At 34.9% G+C, this 16,976-nt stretch overlaps 1 pseudogene; it reads left to right on the top strand.

Moving 5' to 3' along the window:
- Positions 1-11,491: 11,491 nt before the first annotated feature.
- On the top strand, positions 11,492-13,556 carry LOC122447459 (annotated as a pseudogene).
- The last annotated feature ends 3,420 nt before the right edge of the window (positions 13,557-16,976 follow it).

The raw sequence follows: 16,976 nt of genomic DNA, 5'->3' as shown, positions 1-16,976 counted from the left end.
CTGACTGTGTAGAGCTTCTCCATCTTAGACCACAAAGAATGTAATCAATCTGATTTTAGTATCAACTATCTGATGATGTCTGTACATAGAGTCTTCTCTTGTTTTGGAAGAGGGTGTTTGCAATGACCAGTGCATTCTTTTGGCAAAACTCTGTTAACCTTTCCCCTGCTTTATTTTATACTTCAGGCCCAAAATTTTCTGTTACTCCAGGTATCTGTTGACTTCCTACTTTTGCATTTTAATCCCCTATAGTGAAAAAGAGATATCTTTTTGGTGTTAGTTTCATAAGTTCTTGTAGGTATGTCTTCATAGAACTGGTCAACTTCACCTCCTGTGGCATTAGTGGTTGGAGCATAGACTTGGGTGTAATGTTGAATGGTTTGCCTTGGAAATGAATTGAGGTCATTCTGTCATTATTGAGATTGTACTCAAGTACTGCATTTTGAGCTCTTTCGTTGACTATTAGGGTTACTCCATTTCTTCTAAAGGATTCTTGCCCAACGTAGTAGATATAATGGACATCTGAATTAAATGCATCCATTCTCATCTGTTTTAGTTCATCGATTCCTAAGATTTTGATGTTCACCCTGCTTGACTATATCCAATTTACATTGATTCATGGACTTAACACTCCAAGTTCCTATGTAGTATTTTTTTTTTTTTTTTTCCCACAGCATCAGTCTCTACTTTCACCACGAGCTACCTCCACATGTTTGTCATTTATGCTTTGGCCCAGGCCTTTGATTCTTTTTGAAGTTATTAGTAATGATCCTCCACTCTTCCCTAACAGCATATTGGACACCTTTCAACCATGGAGGACTCATCTTTGAATCATATATTTCTGCCTTTTCATATTGTCATGGGGTTCTTGTGGCAGGAATAATGGAGTGGTTGACCACTGCCTCCTCCAGTGGAGAATGTTTTGTCAGAACTCTTCACTATGACCCATCCATCTTTGGTTGTCCTGCATAGCATGGCTCATTAGTTCATTGACTTAAGTAAGCTCCTTCTTCATGACACAGCTGTGATCCATGAATTTATTTTTATTTGGAGAATAATTGCTTTATAACATCGTGTTGGTTTTGCCACATATCATCACAAATTAGCCATAGGTATATGTATGTCCCTCCCTGTTGAACCTTCCTCCCATCTCCCACCCTTTCCTACCCTTCTAAGTTGTCAAGAGTACCCTATCCTTCCTTTCTGTGTCCACAAGGGGATCACAATATTAATTAAAGTAAATATCTTTCTCTAAAAATTGCCATACTCCTATGGTTTACTTAGGAGTATACTTATTTATGGCTTATTTAGGAGTATAGCTATGACTATAAAAGTTCTGAATGTGTGTTGCAAGAGTTATGATATTATTACTGCTGCTGCTACTGCTGCTAAGTCACTTCAGTTGTGATCAACTCTGTGTGATCCCATAGACGTCAGCCCACCAGGCTCCCCTGTCCCAGGGATTCTCCAGGCAAGAACACTGGAGTGGGGTGCCATTTCCTTCTCCAATGTGTGAAAGTGAAGTCGCTCAGTTGTGTCCAACTCTGTGCGACTCCATAGATGGCAGCCCACCAGGCTCCCCGGTCCCTGGGATTCTCCAGGCAAGAACACTGGAGTGGGTTGCCATTTCCTTCTCCAATGCATGAAAGTGGAAAGTGAAAGGAAGTTGCTCAGTCATGTCCGACTCTTTGCGACCCCATGGACTGCAGCCTACCAGGCTCCTCCATTCATGGGATTTTCCAGGCAAGACTACTGGAGTGGGGTGCCATTGCCTTCTCCAGATATTATTACTAGTATCTACTTAAAAGTAAAATTTTAAAGGTAGAATTCACATTTGATATTGCTCTATGAGTTATTAGGAAAAATCATGTGTTTGCTTATGGCATGTGAGGGAAATACTGCTTTAGATAAGTTTTACAGTATTACAAAGTGGCCAAAATTATGTAATTAGAATTTAATCTAGCCTGATATATGCATAGATTTATAAATAACTGTAGTCTAACTTCATAAAAAGTAAAATGCTATGAATAGTGTATTTTCATGGGATAATTCTGGATAACCTGCAAAGTCTGAAAAATAATTCACTAGAGATATAATTGCTGTGATTCCATCACTCAGATAAACACCTGAGAAGCAATCCAAAGGTATATCATTAAGGAACCTTGAGATTAGTCTGATAGTAAAATCATAATAATTAGACATAAATAATTTAAACAAAGATTAAATAACATTATTAACATTTTCAAGATAATATGGGCCTCAGAAGTAGAAAAAAAAATCAGAAAAGGGCAAGTATTCAGGGTTAGTATTCAGTATATGAGTTCTCTAAATTTTCCACTAATTTGTTTCTGATAATGAATGATTTAGAATCCTTGTACAGGTATTAACAATACAAAAAGTTGACAAGATTCGTATGACATTATGTGTTCATTATGAGGGAAGAGAGAAAAATAAACTGAATTTCTAAAGACTATTGAAATTTTGCAGCAAACCACAAAATGACCTTTTACTGAGTATAATTTTTAAAATTAAATTAGTCATACCCGGACATAGTTCTAGTAAATATTTGACTTATTAAAGAATATTATAGGATACCAAGTTCCAATTCTCACCAATCCTATTTCAGAAAGGAGCTAGATTTAGTAAGTACACTCAAGGAAGCAGATGTTCAAGTGACCAAATAGGACAACAATCCAAGCTTAAAGTTGCAATCAAGATTTTATTCACTGAGATAGTGCATACAAGAGGCAAAAAGAGGCTTGGTGCCTCAGTGTTCAAATGCCTCCCACTAAATGGGACCAGGTGGATGCAATGCAGATGTGTCCAATCTCCTCAGGATGAAGGATCTCTAAATAAAGACTTTTTCTGTCTGTGTGTGTATATGGGATGAGGGAGAGGAGATGAGAGTCTCAGAATGAGAAGATACTGAGTCAAAGAAGAGAAGAACACATCAGCAAAAGTCTTCCCAAGGAGGCCGTCCACTGAGGACACCCAAGATGGGAATGTAGACATACGTCTGAGAATGGTTGGTTTGAGGGAAAAGACTGAGCCTTTGACTGGAACTCTCTCCAGAAACTGCAATGTACTGTCTGCACACCACGTCTGATGTGAGGAAGTCTGATTCCCACCATGGAGTCTGCCAAACAAATCTAAATGGCTAGCTTCAGGTTTGAAATATCACACATAGATGTGCTAGAACTCCTCAGGTATGAGCAGCCTACCACCCACTCCTCTTCTAAGATAAATCCTGAATAATCTTAATCATAAAGAGTAACATTAATCATGCTCCACTTTTGTTCAATATATGTTCCAAAGTATACTTGTGGAGAAATTTGCTTTCAGAACATGAGTAGGTTCCCATTATAAAACCAAGACCCTCATGGCATTCATTCTCTGGGTTATGTTATGATCAGCATATGGGAAAAAATTCAGGAGGAAACAATTTTTTTTTAATGTTACAATAAAGTTATAAAAAGTATCTGCTTGTTTCAGTTATAATTGAATATGTTATTTGGTGATAGCATAATTAATTTGATATTCTAAAATTTAGATTCAAAAGATGAACTATCTTGAACTCACTGAATAAAAATCTGAGTAAATGAAGAAACACTAATGACTTTTCTTAAAGGAGGAGGAAGCTCTAATTGGTGGAGTTAAAGATAACAATGCTAATACAAGATTATTCCTTCCAAAAGGAAAGGTGGTGACCCTCAAAGTGAAATTCAAATTCCAATTATTTTTTCAATCATCTCAACTTCTGTTTGAGTGAATGTCTTTTTTATATTCTTCAGTTGCTTAGGTCATCTAGAGGTTTTCTGCTGAAGCAAAAAAGTACACTGAGAGGAATATTTGAAAATACCTAAGTAAAGATGTCTGAAAATTTACTCATCCATGGAAGCAATGAGAACCCTGAAAAAAATGGCAAAAATGAAACTTTAAGAACTCTGAAATTTAATAAAATAATATAGACTTTTACAGAGTTAGTTAAGAAAAGCCCCTAGGAAAAATAATTAGTAACAACAACCAAGAACAAGCAAACTCAACACTGGAATGATTGGTTTTGATTTGTAGAGTTGGCATATCAGATTACTTAAAAAGTTCAGTTTTCAAAAATACATTATAAGATAAAAGTAAACACCAAAGTGTGACAAATAAAGGGGAAAAAAAATGAATCTGCAAAAACTCTCACTGAGGAAGATCATATATTGTACCTACTAGACAAAGAGATATGTACAAAATGTAAAGAATATTATTTTCAAAAAATAAAGGAAAAATGACAATGTTTGATCATCAAATAGAGAATGTCAATTAAGAGGTCACATTTTTTTAAGAGAAAAAACATTATTGAGCTAAAAATTGCAAAAATAAAATGACAAATTCTCTACAGGGGCTCAACCTCAGATTTAAGCAGAAAAAAGAAGGAATTAGTAAAACTGAAGATGGATCAACTGAAATTAGACTTTCTAAGTAGAAGAAATAATAAAGAATAAAGAAAAATTCTCAAACTTTTGGGACACTATCAAGTATACCCCCATACATGTAATGGAAATACCAGAGGAGAAGTAAGAGAGAAAGCCTCCAAAATATTTTTTCTTTCTTTCTTTTTTTAATAATGGCAAAAACTCCCCCAAATTGAAAGTTTATTTGACTGCAAATAGGATAAAATAAAATAAAAAAAAGATCCATACCCAGATGTGTTATAATCAAACTGTCAAAAGTCAGGGACAAAGAGGGAGCTTAGAAAAGACCATGAGAAAAATGATGCACCACTAAAGAGTGATCTTCAGTAAGATAAACAGCTGATTTCTCATCAGAAACCACAGTAACAATGTCAGTGAAATGACAGATTCAAAGTCCTGAATGAAATGATAATTAACCAAGAATTCTATACCCAGAAAAATGGCCCTTCAAGAGTGTGGAAGAAATTCATACCATTCACAGGTAAGAAAAAACTGAAATATCACTAGTTTACCTGTCCTATGAGTAATACTGAAAGAAATTCTTCAAGCTGTAAAGAAAGAACTCTAAATAGTAAGTTGAATCCATGAGAACAAACAAAGAGCACAAGGAAATAACTAGTGAGCTAAATAGAATATATAAATGTATTTTCCTTTTGTTGGCTGATTAAAATGGCACATGAATAAAGCAAATACAAATCTGCACTGACAGGCCATGATGCACAAAGACATAACTTGTATGACAAGAAGGGCACACACAGTACAGACATCTTTGAGAAGGAAACACACTTTTACACAAACATAATTTTGGGAGCTGACTGAAATTGTTAGTGTACTAGTTTCCCATCTAGGTTGTAGCAAATTATCACAAACTTAATGACTTAAAGCACATTAATTTACCTTACAGTTAGGTAAGTAAGAATTTTCACTGTACTAAAATCAAGATATCAGAAGTTTTGCATTTTTCCAGAGGTTTTAAAAGAAAATCTTTTTTTTTTTTTCCTTTTCTAGTAACTGGAAATTGTAGCACCCCACTTTTAACAATGGATATGAAACTAGATAAAGATCAACAATAGAAGACTATCTACCTATCACTCCACTCAAACAAAAACTGAACACACACTCTTTTTGCATGTATGTGGAGCTCTTCCATAATATAGCATATATTAGATCATATGACAAGTTTTAATAAATTTAAAAGAATTTAAGGCATTCAAAGAATATTTTCTGACCACACTTGAAGGAAATTAGAAACCAGGAACAGAGGAATATTTAAGAAATTCATAAATGTGTGAAAATTAGACATACACAAATAATCAATGAGTCAGGGAAGAAATAACATGAAAATTGGAAATTACTTTAAGATGAATAAAAATGAAAATGCATCCTATGAAAATCTATGAGATGTCATTCCCCAAACCTCATTCCTACCATGATTTTAAAAAGAAAAGTAAACAATATAACAACGACAACAAAATCTTTCCATATTGGACTGATTTACGTGCTGAGACTATTTATTGGTGCCTCACTCCTGGTTTCAGTAATAGTTTCCTAGTATGGTATTTTGACTGTTCTTGTCTTAACAATTGTAGTTCTTGGAATATTAATACAGAACCAATAGATACTTTTTGGTGAAATATATGGAAAAAAAAACTTAAATATATGACCCTACATATTTATAATCACTGCTTGCCAGAACATAATTTATGGGCTTCATAATCAAACAATTGGGTTCTCATATTGTCAGTGCTAAAATTTGTTCTCTTCTTGTGAAATTTGTATGACAATAGTTAGCTATATAGGTATTTGTGAGACTGAAATAAGAACATGTCTATGCATTACTGGATTTAAAATAAATGATAAAAACTATTATGTATCAATTTATTTATTAATTAATAAGTTTTTAGTATAATTTGAAACTTTATTTTTCAAGCTTTATGTAGAAATTTTGGCTCTTTTTTCCCCCTGATATAACTAAAGTTCTAGAATAAAAGTAAAAATATGGCCAGCATGAGTGCTTTCTATTGAGATGTGATTATCAGATCCCCAGACAGTTGGAGTAAGGACCAATGAAAATTCCCAGAGAAGGAAAGGAGACGCTATATCTGTGAGTGTTCCATCTTCCCATCTTCTGTTATTTTGAAAGCTTTGTCTCCTAAGAGAGCAATTTAATACAAACTATAATATGAATTTCTTTCAGATTCTGAAGGGTTCTGATCATGTCCTTCAGTTTCATTGAGGTAGAATTCCAAAGTGATTTGTCTGTAGTAATATATGATTCTAAGTGAGTATTTCATGATTATTTCATTTATCTTATGTCTAGTGGTGAGGGTTAAAACAGTCAGGTATATAACAGACACTTTAGATTCAAATATTTCCCCAAGTCTTTATCAGTCTTTTTGAATTTTGAGATGGAATAAAACATAGCAACCTAGAACCAAAGTCAAGACCTGCTGGAAAAATAGAAAAAAAGAAAAGGTTTTCAATTGCTTTACTTAGTAGATAAATTGCATTTTCTTCAATATTTTGGCATTTATTTACATAATTTTGTATCTTTACATATCCACAGAATTTATATCACATGAGTATAAACTCTAGGCTGTATTATATCACTCAGTTCAGTTCAGTTCAGTTCAGTTCAGTCGCTCAGTCATGTCTGACTCTTTGCTAGAATGTATTAAACTAAGAAGTCATTTTAGATTAATCTTATAAAATTTTACATAATGTCTTTATTTGTTTTAACCATCTCTTACATAGAGCTAGTGATATGAAATAGTTTAGGAATGATTGATGTATTAGAAAGCTTTGTTACAATACATAGTTTTTAAATCCGTGTCAAGAATGACTCACCAAGTACTCTGTGTTAAATGAGAGGTTGCTTGTTTATTACCTTTCTCTCATGGGTTTAGTAAGCTGATGGGTGATTGGACTCATTGTATACTGAAAGTAAGTCATCTTTTGGCACCCACTTAGAGATATTATTGTATATATAATAGTCATTTTGGTTCTTAGGAAAAACACTCCAAAATATTGACAAAATATCTTGAATTATTTTAAATAAATGTGAACATTAATTTGAATTTTTGGTAATGATAACATGATTTGCATTAAAAATATGTTTTAGGTTGTTGGGCTGAGAATTTTTAATCATTTTCCAACAATGATTAAAATAGAATTCAGTAACACAAAAATCTCTAATTACCCTTAATTCTCAATATAAAATTCCATTGTTGTATAATCGACAACATCTTTAAGAATTCCCTTCACAATTTTATTTACTCTCTATTTCACACTGGTTTTCCTCATGGTTGCATTTAATTTTCTTAATGTGTAGAGGTGGTAAGCTGTTAGACTATTCTCACATTCAGTAAAATAACAGAAATGCAAAGCTATATTCCTGAAGAATTTTATTTTAGTGTGATCATAAAAATATAGTTCCCTGTTCCAACTTCATTAAGTAATTTTTGTGACTATTAAATATGCTCAATTTGATAAAATAAGGTTTAAGATTCTAATCATATGGTTATTTAATTCACTTGTGATTTTACTGGACAGAGTCATATTATCTAAATAATATCTTCATTGATGTTCATTTTCTTTGTGGGAATAGACAGAAGAATAAGAAAAGCACAGGTTACAGCACTATTGTGACTACTCCTTCAACCACAGCAAGGTGATTTTAAACTTAGATTCAATTAAATCTAGTTTTACTTGCCTATAAATCATCACTTCAATTGACATTGTTTGTGTGACAGTTTACAAAGAGCAACTATTTTCAACTCTATTAATGAATAGCCTCATTTTTGGAAAAAAAAAAACTTGAGCTCATATAATGAAAGCTATTCTAAAATAATTTTAATGCTCTTACATTTTCCAATTTTATCTTCAAAATTTTCTTAATAATAAAGATCACTTTAATTGGCATAGTGTTATAGAAACTCACATTGTGATTTTATATGGGTGTTCTAATTGAAAACTTCAAATATGTCAGAAAGATAATTTCTATTATACACATGTAAAAAATATAATCTATCTTAATAAAACAAGCACATTTGGGTACTTATGGTAAATGCCTAAACCTGATCTACTGCATTGTTTTCTTAAATCCTAGGATGTGAAGAAATACGTATGCTATGTGATTGCTGCTGTTGTTCACTCATGTCTGTATGCAACCCTATAAACTACAGCAAGCCACACTTCTGCCCTTCACTATCTCCTGGAGTTGGTCAAACTCATGTCCACTGATTCAGTGATGCTATCTAACCATCTCATACTCTGTTGCCTACTTTCCACCTGCTCTCAATTTCCCCAGCATCAGCATCTTTTCTAATGAATTGGCTTTGAGCATCAGGTGACTGAATTATTGGAACTTCAGCTTCAGTATCAGTCCTTCCAATGAATATTCACAGTTGATTTCTTCAGGATTGACTGGTTTGATCCCCTTGCTATCCAAGGATCCCTCAAAAGCCTTCTCTAGCACCCAGAGTTTGAAAGCACCCATTCTTTGCTGCTCAACCACTCTTTATCATTCAACTCTCACATCTGTACATGATTACTAGAAAACATGGGCTTTTGGTGGCAAAGTGATGCCTCTGCCTTTTAAAACACTGTCTAGGTTTGTTATAGCTTTCCTTCCAAGGCAAAAATCTTCTAACTTTATGGCTATAGTCACTGTTCACAGTGACTTTGGAGTCCAAGAAAATAAAATCTGTCACTATTTCCAGTTTTTCCCTTGTATTTGCCATAAAGTGATGGGACTAGGTGCCATGATCTTAGTTTTTTGAATGTTGAATTTTAAGCCAACTTTTCACTCTCCTCTTTCACTGTAATCAAGAGATTTGTTAGTTCCTCTTTACGTTCTGCCATTAGAGTGGTATCATTTGTTTATCTGAGGTTGCTGCTATTTCTCCTGTCGATCTTGATTCCAGTCTCTGATTAATCCAGCCCAGTATTTTGCATGATGTACTCTGCATAGAAGTTAAATAAGCAGGGTGACAATATACAACTTTTTTTTTATACCTTTCTCAATTTTGAACTGGTCAGGTGTTCCATGTAAGGTTCTAACTGTTGCTTCTTGACCTACAAATAATTGGTCACTCAGGAGATATGTAAGGTGGTCTGATATTCCCATCTCTTTAAGAATTTTCCATAGGTTGTTGTGATCCACACAGTCAAAGGCTTTCATGTAGTCAATGAGGCAGAAATAGATGTTATTTCTGGAATTCCCTTGTTTTCTTTATGGTCTAACAATTGTTAGCAATTTTATGCTATGTGATAACTATTTATAATAATAAACTGCATTTGAATAATATTTAGTTAATAAAAGTATAAACATAAACATAGAATAGTTAACATTAGAATGGTAATTCTAAATACATTAACAGTAAAAATAACAGTACAAATACTTAGTCTGCATTTTTTATGTATCAAGACTTTGCTATTCACGTTACATTTTTGTTCCTTATAGAAACCCTCCATATAAGGTAAGAATATATCCATTTACAGGGAAGAAATATCAGTTCTGGCAATTACTTAGCCTTTGCAAGGTTACAATACACTCCCATTAATTAGATAATACAAATAATACCACATTAAAGACCACAAGGGAGCCTTATGCCTTCTGACTAGGTGAGCTTCAGCTAGGTTTGAGTGAACATTGAGAAATGATCTATGACCCTTTAACTTGGGAGAGGGATCCACCTCATGAAAGGTGATTGGCTTCATTCCAGATCTCTGACATTTTTTTCCTCATTAAAGTTCTGCCATCCATTTTTCTAAACTTATCCAGTAAAGAAGTTATTTTAAGTGAAACAGAATAAATTAGAAGCCAATCTTAGGTCTCTCTCTCTCTCTCTCAAGCAAAAGATAAAGAGGTGTGTGTGTGTGTAGAATTGATATAGAACTCATGAGGTAACATATATCAACATAATAAAGGCCATATATGAGAAACCCACAACTAATATACTCAGTGGTGGAAAATGGAAAGAATTTTCCTTAAAAATAGAAATAACACTATAACACTCTCACGACTCCTATTTAACATAGTACTAGAAGATCTAGCAAGAACAACTAGGCAAAACAAAGAAATAAAATTTATTCAATCAGAAAAGAGGAAATAAAATTGTTATTTTTTACAAATGACCTTGTTCTATATGATTAAGGACATTAAAATAGACGTAGTCTTGTTCGATCTTCAGAAGCGGGAGAGCAGCTTCTGACCAACCTCAACTTCTGACCTTACCTGGAACCTGCCTGGGCTACATGTCTTCCTGTAAGCACATCAGTTGCAACTAACAGGTCAATAGGAACCTTAGATCAGAGAGGGAGCGGGTCTTGGGATTTCCTGACCCCTGGGAGACCTGGCCAGCACCCCTTGAGGTCTGGAAAATCTTGTGATTCACAAGGTAAAACAAACAGCATTGTAGAAGTTAATGGAAAACCATAGCTGCATTTTTACATACAAACTGATGACAATATCAGTTTGCAGCCTGGTGTTATAAATGGAAGACCCCAGAACTGCAATTTGAAGTATCACCCATGGGGTGAGACCATTCCCCAGTTGGGACCATTTTCCAGCTAGGACTCTGGATTGCCATCATTCCGGACCTCTCAGCACTGTTCAAGACTGGATGTAGGTCATCGTCCCAATTTGGTGATATTTATGAGTTGTTACTTCGCTCTGTTGCTTCTATTTCTTTTCTTTTAATGACTGCATATTGAAATTAACTCAAATAATCCTCTATTAAAAGTTAAAATTGTTTATTTGTGTGTAATGAGAGATTTCTTTTGTTGATTCATCCTTTGAACCCAAAATGAAAGTAAAACTTTCTGCAAAACATATATATTTAGAAAATCCTAACTCAATCAACTTGAACTAATCAATGAATTCAGTAAAGTTACAAGATATAAAATTAACATATAGAAATCAGTTAGCCACCCTGGGGCAGGTGGTGCTTTGGCCACCACTGGGACCAAGACAGAGAGGCTGATTGCCGGTGATGTGAGTGAAACTCGACATGAGCCCTGCCATGAGGATGGAGGGGCTTTTGTCCATTTTCCAGGGCCGCAGCTTTGAGGAGGTGATCTGCTCCCAGAAAGTCAGGGCTTCAGCTTTGACTGCAAATACTGTGAAAGGTTCTCTTGGTCCAGTTGTCTTGGACAAAATGTTAGTGGATGATATTGGTGATGAAACTATTATTAATGATGGTGCAACCATCTTGAAGCTACTGGAGATAGAGCATCCTACAGCCAAAGTTTCTTCAAAACAAAGAAGTGGGAGAAGGGGCCACCTCCATGGTTATTATTGCAGCTGAACTTCTAAAAAATACAGATGAACTGGTCAAACAGAAAATTTATCCCACATCAGTTATTAGTGGCTATTGAATTTCTTGCAAGGAAGCAGTGCATTATATCAGTGAAAATCTGATTATTAACACAGATGAGCTTGGAAGGAATTGCCTGATTAATACTGCCAAAATTATCAGAATAAATGGTAATTTCTTAGCAAATATGGTAGTAGATGCTTTGCTCTCTATTAAATACACAGATGTCAGAGTTCAGCCTCTCTCTCCAGTCAATGCCATTGATATTCTGAAAACCCATAGGAGGAGTCAGATGAAGAGTATGCTCATCAATGCTCAACTGTGTGGTAGGATCCCAGGACATGCCCACGAGAATAGTTAGTGTAAAAATTACTTGACTTGACTTCAGCCTGCAGAAAACAAAAATGAAGCTTGGTGTACAAGTGGTTATTACAGACCCTGTTTTTCCAGTGGTCATGTCTGGATGTAAGAGTTGGATTATAAAGAAAGCTGAGCACAGAAGAATTGATGCTTTTGAACTGTGGTGTTGGAGAAGACTCTTGAGAGTCCCTTGGACTGCAAGGAGATCCAACCAGTCCATCCTAAAGGAGATCAGGTCTGGGTGTTCGTTGGAAGGACTCATGTTGAAGCTGAAACTCCAATACTTTGGCCACCTGATGTGAAGAGCTGACTCATTGGAAAAGCCCCTGATGCTGGGAAAGATTGAGGGCAGGAGGAGCAGGGGAACAAGAGGGTGAGATGGTTGGATGGCATCACCGACTTGATGGACATGGGTTTGGGTGGGCTCTGGGAGCTGGTGATGGACAGGGAGGCCTGGCGTGCTGCAGTTCATGGTGTCACAAAGAATCGGACACGACTGAGCGACTGAGCTGAACTGAACTGAACTGAGAAATTGGACCAGATTAGACAGAGAGGATCAAATATCACCAAGGAGTAAATACAGAAGATCGTGGCAACTGGTGCCAATGTTATTCTAACCACTGGTGGAATTTGTGATATGTGTCTGAAGTATTTTGTGGAGACTGGTGCTATGGCAGTTGGAAGAGTTTTTAAAAGAGACCTTAAATGCGTTGCTAAAGCTTCCAGAGCAACTATTCTGTCAACCCAGCCAATTTGGAAGGTGAAGAAACGTTTGATGCTTCAGTGGTGGGACAAGTAGAAGAGGTGGTACAAGAGAGAATTTATGATGATGAACTGATCTTGATTATAAACACTAAGGCTCTTACCTCTGCATCAGTCATCTTACGTGGGGCAAATGATTCCACGTGTGATGAGATGGAACTCTCCTTACACAGTGCACTTTGTGTGGTAAAGAGAATTCTGGAGTCACAATCTGTGGTTCCAGGTGGGAGTGCTGTAGAGGCGGCCTTTTCAGTATGCCTCAAGAACTAGGCAACCATCATGGACACCTGGGAACAGCTAGCTACTGCAGAGTTTGCAAGATCTCTTCTTGTTATTCTTAATGCTCTGACAGTTAATGCTGCCCAAGACTCCACAGATCTGGTTGCAAAATTAAGAGTTTTTCATAACAAGGCTCAAGTTAACCCAGAATGCACAAATCTAAAATGAATTGGTCAATGGTATATCCCGTGACAATGAACAAGAAGAGGGGGAGGTTGAGCCAATCATAGTTAAAGTTAACAGTTTGAAATTTACAACTGAAACTGCAATTATCCTTCTTTAAATTGATGATCTTATTAAATTATACCCAGAAAATGAAGATTATGAGCATGGAGGTTATGGAGATGCTGTTCACTCTGGAGCCTTTGATGACTGATTTGATTTATTTATAACAATGCTAGATGCAGCCTTCTTGTACCTTAAGTATTACATATTAAAGTGCAATAGGCTGTCAACAACAACAACAAAAAAGCAAAGTTGCCTTTCTATGCACTAGCAACAAAGCATCTGAAAAAAAAAATTAATCTATTCACAGTAGATTTAAAAAAGTAAAATAGGAATAAATTTAATCAAGGAAATAAAAAAAAAACCTGTACAATAAAAATTAAAACCTTTGATGAAAGAAACAGAAGAAAACAAGAAAATGCAAAGATAGTGCATGTTTACGGATTGGAAGAATTATTACTGTTAAAATATCCATAATACGCAAAATCATTTACAAGTTAAATGCAATCTCTATCAAAATTCAAAGGAATTTTTCTTAGAAAAAGAAAAAAAAATCCTAATATTTGTATTTGTATTTGTAAGGAACCACAAAAGACCCTGAATAGCCAAAACCGTTCAGAAAAAAGTGAAGCGAAGCCAGAGGCAACAAACACTACAAAGCTACAGTAATGTTTAACAGTACGATATTGGTTTTAAAACAGTTACTTAGATCCTTGAAGCAGATCTGCCCAGAAATAAGCCCACACATACATGTTCAAGTAGCATTTGACAAGGAAATCAAAGAACATTCAATGAGAATAATCTCTTCTACAAATGGTATTGAGAATAAAAGATAAACATATGCAGAAAAAAATGAAATCGGATCCCTATCTTACAAAACTCATAGAAATTAGAAATGTAAACATAAGATTTGATACCATAAAATTCCCAGAATTTTGCATTTTAAATTCCTAGAATTTCTTAGAAGGATTTTAGTTTCCACATATGGTAGAAGCTCTTTGACATTGGCCTGGGTAACGATTTTTTGGATGTAATACAAAACATACAGACAACACAAGGAAAACTAAGTAGGACTCTATATAGACAAAAGTTTCTACAGAGCGAAAGAAACAATAAAATGAAAAGGCAAGCTATAGAATGCATAAACTACTTATAAACCATGTTCTGATAGAAATAAATAACAACATATGTACACTATCAGGTGTAAGACGGAGAGCTAGTGAGAAGGGAAGGAGGGAGCTGGGGAGACCAGTCTGGTGCTCTGCGCTGACCTGGAGGGATGGGGAGGGGAGGGAAGCTAGGGAAGGAGGGGATGTACATATAATTATGGCTGATTTATGTTCTTGTGCAGCAGAAATCAACATAACATTGCAAAAATTAAAATATATAAATAAAAAATAGAAAAATAATTCATACAACTTAATATAAAAATTAATTTAAAATGACTGAGGAAACGCATAGGCAATTTTTTTCAATGACATACAAAAGAACCACAAGTACAAGAATATATGCTAAACATCATTAATCATCAGGGAAACAGAAATCAAAACACAGTGAAATATTACCTGACACCTGTTAGGATGGCTGTCATGAGGAAGACTAGGGATAGAAAGTATTGATGTGGATAGAGAGATAAGCGAAAGTGATTTTTCTTATTAAAATTTGAGAAGACTTCAGATAAATTGCCTTTTGAGAGCTCAAGAGTTAGCATAATGACATGTCAAACTAGGAAATTCTTCCTCTCTCTGGGAATCTTGGGTAAAAAGTTATAATATCTGCTTGCCTAGTCATATATTGATTGGATGGGAGATAACTGGGCAAATAGGATCACTTTAGAACAACTGTCATGGAATTTGAGCTTTGGACACATTTTTGCTTAGTAGTATGGTTTCCCCTGGTGGCTTAGTGGTAAAGAATCTGCCTGTAATGCAAGGGACTCAGGAGACATGGGTGCAATCTCTGGGCTGGGAAGATCCACTGAAGCTGGGCACTGGCAAACCGCTCCAGTCTTCTTTCCTGGAGAATCCCATGGACAGAGGAGTCTGGTGGGCTACAAGGGGTCTCAAAGAGTCTCAAAGAGTCAGACACGACTGAAATGACTGATCACAGCATGGCACATCCGGCCTGCCAGCTATGACCTCCTTGATTCTCGGCTCAGTTCTGGTTTACCTAGGTTGAACAGGACAACTATGAATGTAAAAAGAGTGCTAATCAGATGAACAATAGGAGAAATGGCATTAATCAGGACTGCTGATTTTAATTTTAGTCAACAAAACTAAAATTGGGACATACAGTGGTAAGATATCACAGTATTTCTTGCAGTTTATGCTTTTAAAATGAGATAATTAGCTCCCTGAAAGAACAAGCTTTCTCAAACTATTTTGTGTTCACTTTAGAATAGTATGAATTTAAGAACTATTTGCTGAATAAATTGATGAATAAATGCAAGAATGAATATTCTTAGTTTGTCTCTAAACCTTCTTTTCTTCAAAATTATCATATAAAAATATTTAAGGAAAATGAAAATATCTACAGACACAGCAGAACACCACAATTATAATTCAAAAGATACTAGAGGAAAAATAGAAAATGCTTTATAATTTACACCTACATTAACTGTGAATGTTAACAGATTAGGTGTTCCATTTTTATTCACATAAATAAAAAATGACTTAAATTATTAATGATACTAAGATGAACTAAAAAAAGAATACTGATTTTACCTAAGTATAACGTTTTGACATAAAATGTAATAAAACTTCTAATAATTTCCATTTTCACATTATATAAAAATGAAACTTTAAAATAATGCCATAATAGTTATTAATTCCCTTGAAATTAATTATAGAATTACTTTTGCTAATATGACCCTCATTAGTAACACATTCGTTATAATTTCACATATACTATAACATTTGTTATCTTGAATGTTTAATTAATTGATGCAATTATATAACTTTTGACCCTTATCATCATAGAACAGAGTGAAAAGAGACATTATTGGTGGGTCTCTAGTTGCAATTGAATGCAGTTTTTAAAGAAAATCATGCAATATGAGAAAAAAACAAATCAATGGAGGTGAAAAATAAAAATTATTTTCTAAAGGGCTTCTGGAAGAAATTTGTATGTTATTTATATAGTCATATTATTTAAGATAATTTTTTTTTGTTAAGAATTAACCAACCATAGAGGACTGTATTGTTCTTTCCACATAGGAATATGCCAAAATAGAATTTTCTGGGATACAATGTAATTAAACATGCAAGGGCTTCCTTGATAGCTCAACTGTTAAATAATACACATACAATACAGAAAACCTGGGCTTGATCCCTGGGTTGAGAAGGTCCCCTAGAGGAGGGGATGGCAACCCACTCCAGGATTTGTTCTTGCCTGGAGAATTCCCATGGACAGAGGAGTCTGGCAGGCTACAATCCATGGGTTTGCAAAGAGTTGGACATGTGTGAGCTACATAACAGATATAAGGAAAATCTGTATCGGTGATTTCTATTTAAGTAATCAGCATGTGTATTTGTGTGGCTAGATTAAGTAGCAGGAATAACTAAAGGATGGA

The sequence above is a fragment of the Cervus canadensis genome, chromosome 9, assembly GCF_019320065.1.
Source record: "Cervus canadensis isolate Bull #8, Minnesota chromosome 9, ASM1932006v1, whole genome shotgun sequence".
Taxonomy (NCBI): Eukaryota; Metazoa; Chordata; class Mammalia; order Artiodactyla; family Cervidae; genus Cervus; species Cervus canadensis.
Note: the sequence above shows the minus strand (reverse complement) of the source record. Positions and strands in the feature narration are given on the sequence as shown.